The sequence below is a fragment of the Sciurus carolinensis genome, chromosome 1 (assembly GCF_902686445.1).
Source record: "Sciurus carolinensis chromosome 1, mSciCar1.2, whole genome shotgun sequence".
Lineage (NCBI taxonomy): Eukaryota > Metazoa > Chordata > Mammalia > Rodentia > Sciuridae > Sciurus > Sciurus carolinensis.
Genome location: NC_062213.1, coordinates 178,578,768 through 178,591,430, shown reverse-complemented (window position 1 = coordinate 178,591,430; position 12,663 = coordinate 178,578,768). Strand labels below are relative to the sequence as shown.

General features: G+C 34.6%; 1 protein-coding gene across 12 annotated transcripts in view; it reads right to left on the bottom strand.

Moving 5' to 3' along the window:
• The window catches only part of Scmh1 (Scm polycomb group protein homolog 1), a 271,052-nt gene that overhangs the window by 205,108 nt on the left and 53,281 nt on the right, over window positions 1-12,663 (bottom strand). The window contains exons 1-2 of one of the 12 annotated variants that reach the window (XM_047547862.1): window positions 932-968; window positions 725-805 (exon numbers count right to left, since the gene is read on the bottom strand). The exons of 10 other annotated variants lie outside the window; for them this stretch is intronic. The gene's annotated coding sequence lies outside the window, so the exon portion shown is untranslated. Of the gene's footprint in view, window positions 1-724; window positions 806-931; window positions 969-3,286; window positions 3,348-12,663 lie in introns of those variants that run through there. One more of the 12 variants, XM_047547863.1, reaches the window with a different exon arrangement.

Sequence of the window (12,663 nt, the reverse complement as noted above, 5' to 3'; positions counted from 1 at the left end):
GAGTGGAAATTGACAATGTGTTTGGACAACAACTAGTCATGGATTATAGAGACAGAAAGCCATATGGTAGGCTACAGAGACAAGTGACAAGAATTGAATACAATGAAGCTAGAAAAGAAGGCAAAGGGCAACTCTTGAAGAACTTTGTTTGCCATTCTAAGACAATGTTATATTATATATGGAGGACTATAGTATCATCCCTAAGATCACATGTTAAGCTTTCAATGTTAAGATTCTATTCACTAATGATATTTTACATTCATAAAGGCATTTTCCCACAGATTTATACATACATCTTTTCTAATTTCATACAGATTGCCTACTTATATGTATACTAAATTCTAAAACTAATTAAGAACTTGTGATGTATGAGAATAGAAAGATTTATAGGCAGAACAACCTGGGACTAAGCCTTGCATTTAAGATTTGTAAGATTTGAAAAAGTCTCTTAACTCATCATTATTTCCATAAAATAGGATTAAAAACAGTACTTATTTCAGATTATTGTGAAGACTATAGGAGAAAATTGTGTGGAGAATAGTTTACAAGATATAAAGAGCTGTATAAATGATACACAGGATTTGTTAAAACTGTAAGATAATTTGGGAAGGAAGGATGAGTTTTTAAAAATCATTCTCATTGTTTTTTTGTGATACATACATTCAAACACAGCCTAATAGAAGATAACTTTCTATTTCTGTCATGTGTGCATATAGGTTCTGACCTTTTCAAGGATCTGTTTTTTGCATATTACCATCAGCTATACCAAATGAGAAATCATTCTTCCTTAGCATGATGAAGAAATCTAGAAGTAAAAGATAGAAAAATACAAACGTGAACTACTATAGCTCAAAGGAGACATGCAGTGCAAGTAAGTCTTTATCAGAGGAAGTCATTAGAATGAGCTTCCCAAAGGCAATAATGTGGTTACCTTTCTAGTTTCCAGGATTCTTCCCTCAGCTTGGTTCCAAATCCTGATTCTGTTAAAAATAGAATTGACCCTTGAGGACAGATCTATAATTAATTAAACAATGATGAATAAACTAAAATGCTAACTCATTAATTTCTGTGAAAAATGTAAATGCCACATGACCTACAATATTCAATGGAGCATGAGCAGGGCTATTTAACTTCAAAGGTACATCTACACAAAAATCCAAATGAGAACCAGAAAAGTTCTTGGCCAGTATGGAGCAAGAGTAAGGAGGTTTGTTTGTGTAACTCAGAGGTTGGCAAACCTTTCCAAAAAATGTCAGTTAGTAAATTTTTCCAGCTTGGTGATCTCTGTTGCAACTCTTGAATTCTTCTGCTGTAGTATGAAAGTAGAAACAGTACAGAAATCAATCAGCATGGTTGTATTCCAACAAAAATTTAAAATAAAAACAGGAAAATGCCCTTACAAATACTGATGCAAAAATACTCAATGAAATACTAGTAAACTATATTCAGCAGCATAGTAAGAGGATTATTATATACAAGTATCAAGCAGGATTTATTTCCAGAATGCAAAGATGGTTTAGCCAATCTTGTATACCACATAAACATAAGGAGGTTAAAAAAAAAAACCCACAATAATTACATGATAATCTTAATTGATACCGATAAAGCATTTGACAAAATGTAACCTATACTCATAATAAAAGCACTCAATAAATTAAGAATTTGTCAACATAATAGAGGCCACAGATGAAAAAATCCACAGTGAACAGTATACTCAATAGTGGGACTAAAAGTCTTTTCCCTAACAATAGCACCAAGAGAAAGATGTTCACTTTAACTACTTTTATTAAGCATAGTGCAATCATTTCTCAATATCCATGAGGGACTGGTTTTAAGATTCCTGGTGGATATCAAAATCAATGGCTACTCAAGTTCCTTATATAAAATGATACAGAATTTGCATATAATCTATGTATATTCTCCCATGTACTTTAATTCATCTTTAAATCGCTTATAATACCTAATAAAATGTAAATGATATGTAAATAGTTGTTATACTGTATTGTTCAGGGAATAGGGACAAGAAAAAAAATTGGCACAAGCTCAGTACAGACCATTTGACCCAGCTATCCCACTTCTCAGTTTATACCCAAAGGACTTAAAATCAGCATATTACAGTCATGCAGCCACATCCATGTTCATAGCTGCTCAATTCGCAACAGCTAAACTATGGAACTAACCTAGGTGCCCTTCAACAGATGACTGGATAAAAAAAAGTGATACACACACACACACACACACACACACACATACTGGAATATTACTCAGCCTTATAGAAGAATGAAATTATGGCATTTGCCAGTAAATGGATGGAGCTGGAGAATATCATGCTAAATGAAATAAGCCAATCCCCAAAAACCAAAAGTCAAATGTTTTCTCTGATATGCTAATTCACAATGGGTGGGGAGGTGCTAGTGAAGAATAGAGTTACTTTAGATTAGGTAGAGGGGAGTGAAGAGAGGGGAGGGGGTAGGGAGGTAGGAAGGATAGTAGAATGAATCAGATATTATTACCCCATATACATATATAACTATATGACTTGGTTATCATGTATAACCAGAAGAATGAGAAATTACATTCCATTATATATGATGTATCAAAGTGTACTCTACTGTCATGTATAACTAATTAAATAAAAACAAAATTTTAAAAATACATATATTTAATCTATGACTGGTTGAATGGGCAAATATGGAACACACACTGCTAGCCAGAGACATTAGGCAAACAAAAAAAAAGACAACCAGATTTGAAAGGAAGAAGTAAAATGATTTGCAGAGGATACAATCTCACATGTAGAAAACTCTAATGACTCCACAAAAAAAGCTGTTAGAACTAATAAATGAATTCAGTAAAATTGTAGGACACAAAATTCAATGTACAAAAATCATTTGCATTTCTATATACTAGTGATGGGCAATCTGAAAATGAAAGTAAGAAAATAATTCCATTTAAAATATTATAAAACAAGCTGAGACTGAGTTCAGTGGTAGGTGCTTGCCTAGCATGTTTGAGGCACTGGGTCCGAGTCTCAGTACCACATTTAAATCAATAAATAAAATAAAGGTCCATCAACAACTAAAAACATTTTTAAAAATATTATAAGACATAGCCAAATATATAGAAATAAATTTAACTAAGGAGGGAAAAGAGTTGTACACTGAAAAGTAAAAGCATTGCTAAAAGAAATTAAAGACATAAAAAACCAGAAAGACAACCTGTGTACGTAGATTAGAAGATTAATCTAATGTTAAGACTACAATACTGCTAGTGTAGTGACACATACCTGATATCCCAGTGACTTGGGATTTTGAGGCAAGAGGATCTCAAGTTTAAGGCCAATCTCAGCAGTTTAGCAAGACCCTGTCTCAAAATAGAAAATAAAAATGAAAAAAGAACTGGGGATTATAGTTCAGTGGCCAAGCCCTGAATTAAATTCCCAGTACTGGGCAATAAAAAAAAAAAAAAAAAAAAGATTACAACACTACCCTGGAAATCTACAAAGTCAATGCAATCCCTATGAAAATTCTAGTAACCTTTTTTTTTAAACACAGATAGAAAAAACAATTCTAAAACTCAAACAGAATCTTGAAAAATAGCAACAGAGTTTGAAAACTCATACTTTCTGATTCTAAAACATACTACAAAGCTACAGTCATTAAAACAGGATAGTACTGGCATAAGAATATCTATCTATCTATCTCTCTATCTACCTATCTATATCTATATGTGTGTGTGTCTATATATATATATATATATATATATATATATATATAGAGAGAGAGAGAGAGAGAGAGAGAGAGAGAGAGAAATGGAATAAAACAGGGAGGCCAGAAATAAACCTTCATATGTATAGTCATTGGTTGTTGTCAAAGATGCCAAAACCATTTAATGGGAAAAGGATACTTTTCAACAAATGATGCTAGAAAAAGTAGTTATCCACATGCAAAAGAATTAAACTGAACTCTTATCTTATGCCATACCAAAACCTGAACTCAAAATTCATTAAAGATCTTAAATATAAGTTAAACTATAACTATTAGGAGAAAACTGGGAAAATCTTTTCACATGGGGTCTGTTAGTATACGAAAGTGCAGTAGGCAACAAAAGAGAAAAATCTAAACTATACTTCATCAAAATTAAAAAAAATTTGGGCTTCAAAGAACACTATGAGGCATAAAAAGACAATCTAAAGAATGGGAGAAGATATTTGCAAATTATATATCAAATAATTATATATCAATTAATATCCAGAATACAACAAGAATACCTGTAGTTCAATGACAACCAAAAGAAACTCCAAATAGCTCAACTTAAAAATGGGCAAGGGACCTCAATAGACATTTCTCCAAAGAAGATCTGTCTTCCACAGATGACCGATAATTATGTGAAAAGATGCTCAACAACATTAACCACTAGAAAAATGGAAATCAAAATCACATGAGATACCACTTCACACCTACTAGGATGAATGTTATGAAAAACAGATATATGACAAGTGTTGACAAGGATGTGGAGAAATTTGCATCCTCACGCAATACTTGTTGCAATGTAAAATGGTACAGCCACCATGGAAAATAGTTTGGTAGTTCTTTAAAAGGTTAAACATAGAATTATATGATCTAGCAACTCAATTCCTAGGTGTATACTCAAAGAAATTAAAATCAGGGGTTCAGATACTTGTATGCCCTGTTTCCAACTGCATGATTCACAATAGCCAATGGGTGGAAAAAGAAAATGGATGAAGTGTAGCATATACATACAATGAAATATTTATTTAGCCATAAAAAGGAATGAAATTCTAATATCTGCTACAACATGGATGGACCTTGAAAATATTATACAAAATGAAGTCAATCAGACACAAAAGGAAAACTATGATATGATTCTACTTATACTGGGTACCTAGAATAGGCAAATTCACAGACAAAGAGTAGAATAAAAATTATAGAACTGATGGGAGTTGGGTGGAGGGTTAGTCCTCTTCAATTTCCTTCCTCAATGTTTTATAGTTTTCATTGTAGAGATCTTTCATCTCCTCAGTTAGTACTCAGCTTTTTGAGTTTTTTTTTAAATCCCCGAAATTTAGCTTTTAGAATATGAGATGCCTTCCTCAACTTCCTCAGCCTTTTACCCAGCAATTCACACTTTAATTAAAAATCTACTCTAATTCTGCCTCACTTTTAAGTCCCTGGAGTTCACTGGACTAGGATTAGTGATATACTATCTCAGAGAACAATTTTATATGGTAGTAACAGTTCAGAAAACTCCAAAAATTTATTTCATCAAAATTGACAGGTATCTAGCCTGTGCAATACCCTTTAAATAGACCAGTGACTCATAATCTTTTTTCCATTCTGATATACCCTAAAAAAAACAGAAAACACTCCTATTAGAGCAGGGTCACCAAAGGCACTGATTTTTGGCAGAAGGCAAACATAACTTGATGGGGAGGGAGATTCTACTGGTTGAAGTTTTTGCAGAATCTCCAGGGATATTTGTGTAATTAGAAAAAGTGCCCCTCTTAGTTCATACTCTTTCTCATCTCCTTCTCTTGACCCAGGATCAAGAGCAGCATCATTCAACAGAAATATAATTCAAGCCACTTCTGTAATTTCAAAAAAAAAAATTTTAGTTGTAGATAGACAAAATATCTTTATTTATTTATTTATTTGTGGTGCTGAGGATTGAACCCAGTGCCTCACATGTGCAAGGCAAGCACTCTACCACTAAGCTACAGCCCTAGTCCACTGCCTATGTAATTTTAAGTTTTCTAGTAGTTACATTTTAAAGCTAAAAAAAAAGGTGAAAATAATTTTAATGTATCTTATTTAACCCAATATAATAAAATATCATATCAGCAAGTAATCATTAAAAAATCATTAATGAAAAAAATATTCTTTTTATAATAAGTCTTCAAAATCTAATATTTATATATATAGTTTACCTCAATTTATATGCTAAGTTTTCACCAGAAATACTAGATCTGTATTTTGATTTCCTACATTTATAATTTGAAAAAAAAGATTCACATACTCGAGTTGTTCCAAACATACTTAAAAATTTCCCAAAAACTTAATTGAAGATCAGTTTTTAATTTTTAATTTAAATAAAATTAAAATATAGTACTTCCAGTCATACAACCATATGGCTATAGGACAACTAAGGAAATAAATGATAAAACTAAACATGTCTTAAGTCCTTACCAAGGACAGATCTAAGCACTTTAAGTTTTAAGTTTGTTAGTTCTCATAGCTCTTCCATAAAACAAGTACTACTATTTTGTTCATTTTAATGAAGAGGAAACCAGGGCAGAAAGTGGTCTTTTAATTTGCTTAAGGCTACACAATTAGAATGGTGGAGCTGAGATACGAAGCAATGGAATTTGGGAAAATTTATTATCTCTGAGGTTTAGGGGTTTCAAGGAAAATTGGGCAATTTGGTATGACTTAGCAGTAGACAGTATGCATAGTCTAATGCCTATGTCAGGATTAGAGGATCTCAGTATTTACCACTCTAAGGTCCTTTCTTGATTATGTGTTAATGTAAATTAGGTTGCATCACTCCCTTGCTTAACCTCTTCCAAAGGTACTTCACAGCCTTTAAAAGTAAATCCAAGTAACTTATCATGAACTAGGGTAGTCCTACATGATCTGACCCCTAGCTATGCCTTATCCCCTATGGCACTCATCATTCATTTTGATCTATACATGGGAGTCTCCTCAGCTCATAGGGCCTTCATTCCACTACCTGGAATGCTCCACTCAATATTCACACCACTGGCTTACCTTTCAGGCGTCACCTTCTCAGAGAACCCTTCCCTGATTACTCAATCTACAGTCACACAGACCTTGTCTATCACACTATTCATTTTTTGGAGGGGGGAGAGGGTACCAGGGATTGAACTCAGGGGCACTGGACCACAACCACATCCCCAACCCTATTTTGTATTTTATTTAGAGACAGGGTCTCACTGAGTTGCTTAGCACCTTGCTTTTGAACTTGTAATCTCCTCTCTCAGCCTCCCAAGCTGCTGGGATTACAGGTAAGCACCACCGGGCCTGGTTTACCACACTTTTAATTATCCACATAGCAGTTAGTACCATTTGATGTTATCCATGCCTATTTGTCTTTGCTGTTTATTCAGCTCTAGATCCCAACACTGAAGTAGTGTATAGTAGAGGAGAAAATAAGTATGAAACCGCTATGAAAAAAGGCACAGAATTAAAAATTATAGGATCCAAATCTATTTCTGAATTTTAAGTGGCAATAGATTTATAAATTTGAAATCAGAATATAAATATGAATTTTTAAAGTATTTTACTTGGAAGTCTTGTAATTAGAATCCATAAGTTGTATTTCTGAGAGAAAGACAGTTAAGGAAAACCTCAAAATTAAACAAGTTAGGCGCTTTACAGTAAGTCTCTCTGAAATTTGACAGAATCATTACATAAAGGTACTGAGAGGATGAAAGGGATTGAGCAACACAATCATGAACATAATTTAGCTTTCCGAAGACTTTTCTGAATACAGTCTTCACAACTTATTAAGGAAATACATGAAACACAAAGGCAAATTCTATCTTATTAAAAGCCACTTAAAAGACATGGCATTCAGATGTCAGAAGAAGACTTTCAAAATATGAGTACAGGGCTACTTGGAAGCACTGGAAAATAGGGAAGAGTGTTGCGAAAGAACCAGAAACTTTGAATTATTTCAGTAATTATATAATTTAAACAGAGCTTTTTGGAGAAAATCAAAGCTGAGAGCCTCTAACCAAACACAGGCAAAAGACTGTACTTATTGCTTGGGCATATTAAATAGGCCAGTTTTCCTGGAGAGAGTTGAAGGATGGTATTATGATCCCTGAGATTCTATGACCAGTGCTAGCACCCCAGTATATTCACCTAAAGCTTATAGCTGCAGTACTGGTCTGTTCTGGTCACTAGGCCACTAGGCCCAAAACGTGAAGTATTATTTTTATTAATTTTTGAAAGTATTTTATAAGTAGAAAAAGTCAAGGACTTCTATAAAGAACCTACTCTAATGTGACATTAAATAGATTAAAGATGTTCTCCAGAAAATGCAAGGGGGCTCAGGACACGTTATCCTGAAATATTTTAAGCTGAAGGAATCTTGAGAAAACAGCAGAAGCAGGAAAGCCTCTCTCACCTTCCTCCACTCTTCTCCTCTGAAGGTCATAAAACCTAGGAAGGTTTTATTTTCTGCACTAACCACAAAGCAGGTCAAAGGACCCTTATGTGAGAGGTTTCCTCCCAATATCCATAGGTAAGGAGCCAAAGACAGAGATGTCAGAAAGAAATTGACTAACAAGCCTTGCTAAGTTCCCCCATCCCAGTTTATTAGATCATACTCCTTTGCCTAATTTTATTTCACCATAACTACTGTGGAGAGAAGGCTGTGCCTTGTTTTGAGTTGCCCTATGTTGTACAGAACAGTAGTCCCTTATCTCTGAGTTACTCCATTATATAAAATAGAATTTTGCCCTGAGCTACTCCATTCTGAGTACAAGTGCTAAAGGCAGAATGATTTGTTTACTTGTCTGGGCAAACAGATAATCACTAGATGTCAGACATACAGAACTTACTGAAAAAAATAATTCCCAGCTACAAAGCACAATCTTAAGACATGCTACACTACGGAATGATTCAACCCCTTCATCTGAAACACACACAAGGAGAGGGACCTAAGACAGTGATACTGTGGCACACACAATCCATCCTCTTACCAGACCATGTGTTGAATGTATCATGAGGTCAACAGGTTACAACTCTAACTTGTCTCTGGGGCTTCAGCTCAGCTGGATCTCTCTGTGACACAGCCCACTTCAAATATGCCTGTTTTCTAGATCTTGACCTAGAATAAATTCCATGCTCTGTACAAGTTCTTTGGCTAGTTTGAAATCTTATGTGACCACTTGCAGTGACTCTTTGGCATTCCTATCTGCTCTCTGCCTTTGCTCTGAGTACAGTCTCTTAAAACCCTCTTGTCGCTGTTAACTCTTTTTTAGCTTTTCTATAACCTATACATATATCATTGTGTGAAATATGATGAGTGACTTGAGTAGTAATTAAGATTGGAATGCAATAAAAGAACTTGCAATTGCCTCAGTCACAGCACTGGGTGAACCATGAGTATTTTGGTGAATTACAGCTGATGAAATTTATGTAGTTTGTCAGTTGATTGCTATTCAATAAATTCAGACAGTTATTTATTGAATAAAACTTTCAGTTTCCAAGTTCTTTATAATTTCAAAGTTATCTCACATGTTGTCTTATTGGTATTATAGTTATTTTATACATCTTTTACAGTTCTTTTTTCACTTGGAGTTGGGATTCAGATAGTAATCAGTTTAACCTTCTTGGAAACAGGACCTTGAATAGCAGTTGTTTAGCAAATGTTTACTGAAGAAAAAAAAATGTCATCCTCACAATAGACATGCAAGGTGGCTAGAAAAAGTATTCGTATCATTCTTATTAAACATTTGAAGGAACAGAAAGAGCAAACTCCAATGCTATTTCTCAGTTAAACTGGTCATTTGTTGAGCTAGGGCTTCAAGTTTTTCCTAGTGTACTCCCTCAACAAAAGACATTTATCTTGATTCTCCAATTGAGGGTCTCAAATGGTGTCCAAAGGAAAAAGCATTAGTTGCATTATTTTTTAAATGTTTGGGAAATCCCCAAGTACATATCTTAGTATAAGTGTAAAATATTTGTAAATTTTATTTCTTTCTGTTTTACTGAAACAGAATGGTCTAAATCAGTAAGGTAAAGAAGTGGGGGATGGGGGAGGGAAGAGGGTAGAGTAAGAGGAGTTACTGAGAAGCAAAATTGATCAAATAATGTCATAGGCATATACCAATACACTACAATATGTACCAAAAAAAAAAAAAATCCTAAACTTGTTACCTAAAACTTAACAGAAACAGAATCTGAAATATAACAGCTAAGACTTAAACTCAGTTCTTTGGATATGTCAACACACTTTTTCATAATATCCAGTGAAATCACATATTCCCATTTAACAGATGAAGAAGCTTCAGATTTAGAGTTAGGACATGATTAAATTGAGATCAGAAACAATCTAGGCTGTGCTCTTTGTACAGTATTGTTTTTCCTTCTCACAGAAGTAGTCAATAACTTAATTAACCTCTCTCTACTTCCATTCCAATAAGCATATGGTAACCAAAGTAATCCCTGGAATATAAAAATTGGATCATGTTTCTTCTCTGGTTAATCCATGCCCTTCAGTGGATTCATGTAGACTATAGGATAAAACCCACCAAAGTCACAGGCATATGTGGCATTTCAAAATCTAATCTTTTAAAGATTTGGCCCCTGACTACTTCTCTACCATGATTTACTACTCATCTTTTCCTTTTTACTTTCATCCCCTAAGTTATTTTAAATGACTTACAGTCCCTCAACTCATCTATAATAACACACTTTCCCACTAAACACCCAATTCATTAACTTACAACTCATCCTTCACAATTTAACTTAGAAATCAATGGATCCTCTCTTCGTCAGCCTTCCTAAGTCTTTTCCCTAGATAACCATTTCCTCTTCTATGCTACATTTATATCTGGTTTAAGCTTAAAGCATTTAAATACTATATTATAATTATCTGTTTACATCTCTTGCCTCTATTTGATGGTGAAGCCTTATTCAGCTTTACATCCTTAGGATTTAATACACTGCCTGACAATAGTAGGTATCAGATACATGTTTGATGAGTTGAATTTAAATATATTCACTTACAAACTATACAAGCACTAAAACAGGATCTGGATTTTGCAAAATATAAATGTTTCAAAGGCGGGGGATGTGGGAGTGGGGGAGCCTGAAACCCTTTAACCAAACTGTATACAACAACACAGTTCCCTACAGGTCTGTGCTAGCACTCTGTGTGGCAGTTGAGATTCTAGAAAGTTCTTTACTTTCATATTACTACTGTGGCAATTTATTAATGAGCTCAGTGTGAGCAAAACAAAACAAAATGACAGCCCAGCTAACTAATGTCTCTTATTTATCACCAGAGCTGATCTCTTATTCGAATTGCCATGGATAAGCCTTTTTCAAAGCAAAACAATTTTTAATATTTTTTGTAGTTGTAGATGGACAGCGTGCCATTATTTGCTTATTTTTATGATGCTAAGGATAGAACCCAGTGCCTCACAAGTGGCTAGGCAAGTGCTCTGCCACTGAGCCCCAGTCCCAGCCCTGCAAATCAATTTTTATAGAGTATCCTCTAAGAGACCTATAAACACTGATATTGGCATAAGGGAATTAAAAAAGGTATAGGTCCTCATTAAAATGGGCTGAGGCTGTGTTCTTGAAAAATAACTAAAAACTGAAAAATATAACCATCCACTAGAAATAGCTATAAAGGACTCATGTAATCCATAATTTATAGGTCAATTATCTATCCTATGACTAACTGAGGTGCCCCTGGGATGCTTCCAGTGTTACCACTGAGCTATAGCTATAGCCCCAAAACCAGTGATCCTTTTATTCCTTCCATTCCTCCCATTTGTGATGAGACTATGACTGTTCTACCTTTGCATCTTGGAAGCAGGTAACTTGTCCTCTGGGTTTCATAGATCTCAGATAGAGAGGGATTTTGTCTCAGGATGAACTTTACCTAGAGGATCACTCACACCTGACTTAGAGATTAAGAAGATGAGATAATATAAATATAATTATATTTAGATAAGATTTTAGATTTAAGAGTTTTTGCTGGAATGCGTTAACACTTTTGGAAATACTGGGATGCAGTGAAAGCACTGAAAAGGACATGAATTTGGGGGATCACAACTGTGAACTGTGTCCCCCAATTCTGTACCCTTTGTATCTGTGAATATAACCTCATTTGGAAATAGGATCTTTGCAGATATAAACAAATTAAGATGAGGTCATGAGGGTAGGCATTAATCCTACCCTGACTGGTGTCCTTAAAAGAAGAGTTAAATATAAGATAAAGACAGTGACACATAGGGAGAACACCATATGAGAGAGAACACAGGCAGAGACTAGAGTGCTTCAGCTCCAAGTCAAGGAACACAGACACCACCAGACAAGCAAGAAAGGATTCCACACAGTCTCAGATGCATGACCCAACTGATACCTTGACTTTAGATTTCTAAACTCCAGACTGTGAGAGAATACATTTTTGTTGTTCTGAGTCACCTAATTTGTGGTTTGTTAACAGCAGCCCTAGGAAACTAAAATACTCCTTAATACTAGTTACTATATATTCAAGACACTTAATATGCACTAAGCATGGTATTAAATACTATACTAAAGAACTATACTATACTAAAGGACACATATAAACCTCACCACATCCCCATGAGGAAATAAAATTAAATAACTTTTTACTGCATTACTCTTAACCACTACACTAAACTTTCTCTTCTGTATCACGTCATAAAGAATTTGTGTAGTCTTTGACCCAGAATCCTAGCACAAAGCTTCTAAAACCCTTGAAGTCTTCCAAGAGACAGGAGTATCTCTCACTCATGAGCTCTGAGGTTCACACCTGAGCTTCTGCTAATGAGCTGGAGCAGGATGGGAGTCTGTTTACATATGATTAGAGGGTTGAGACTTTGAGTTAATCCAAACTCTGGGAAGTGGAGGGTGT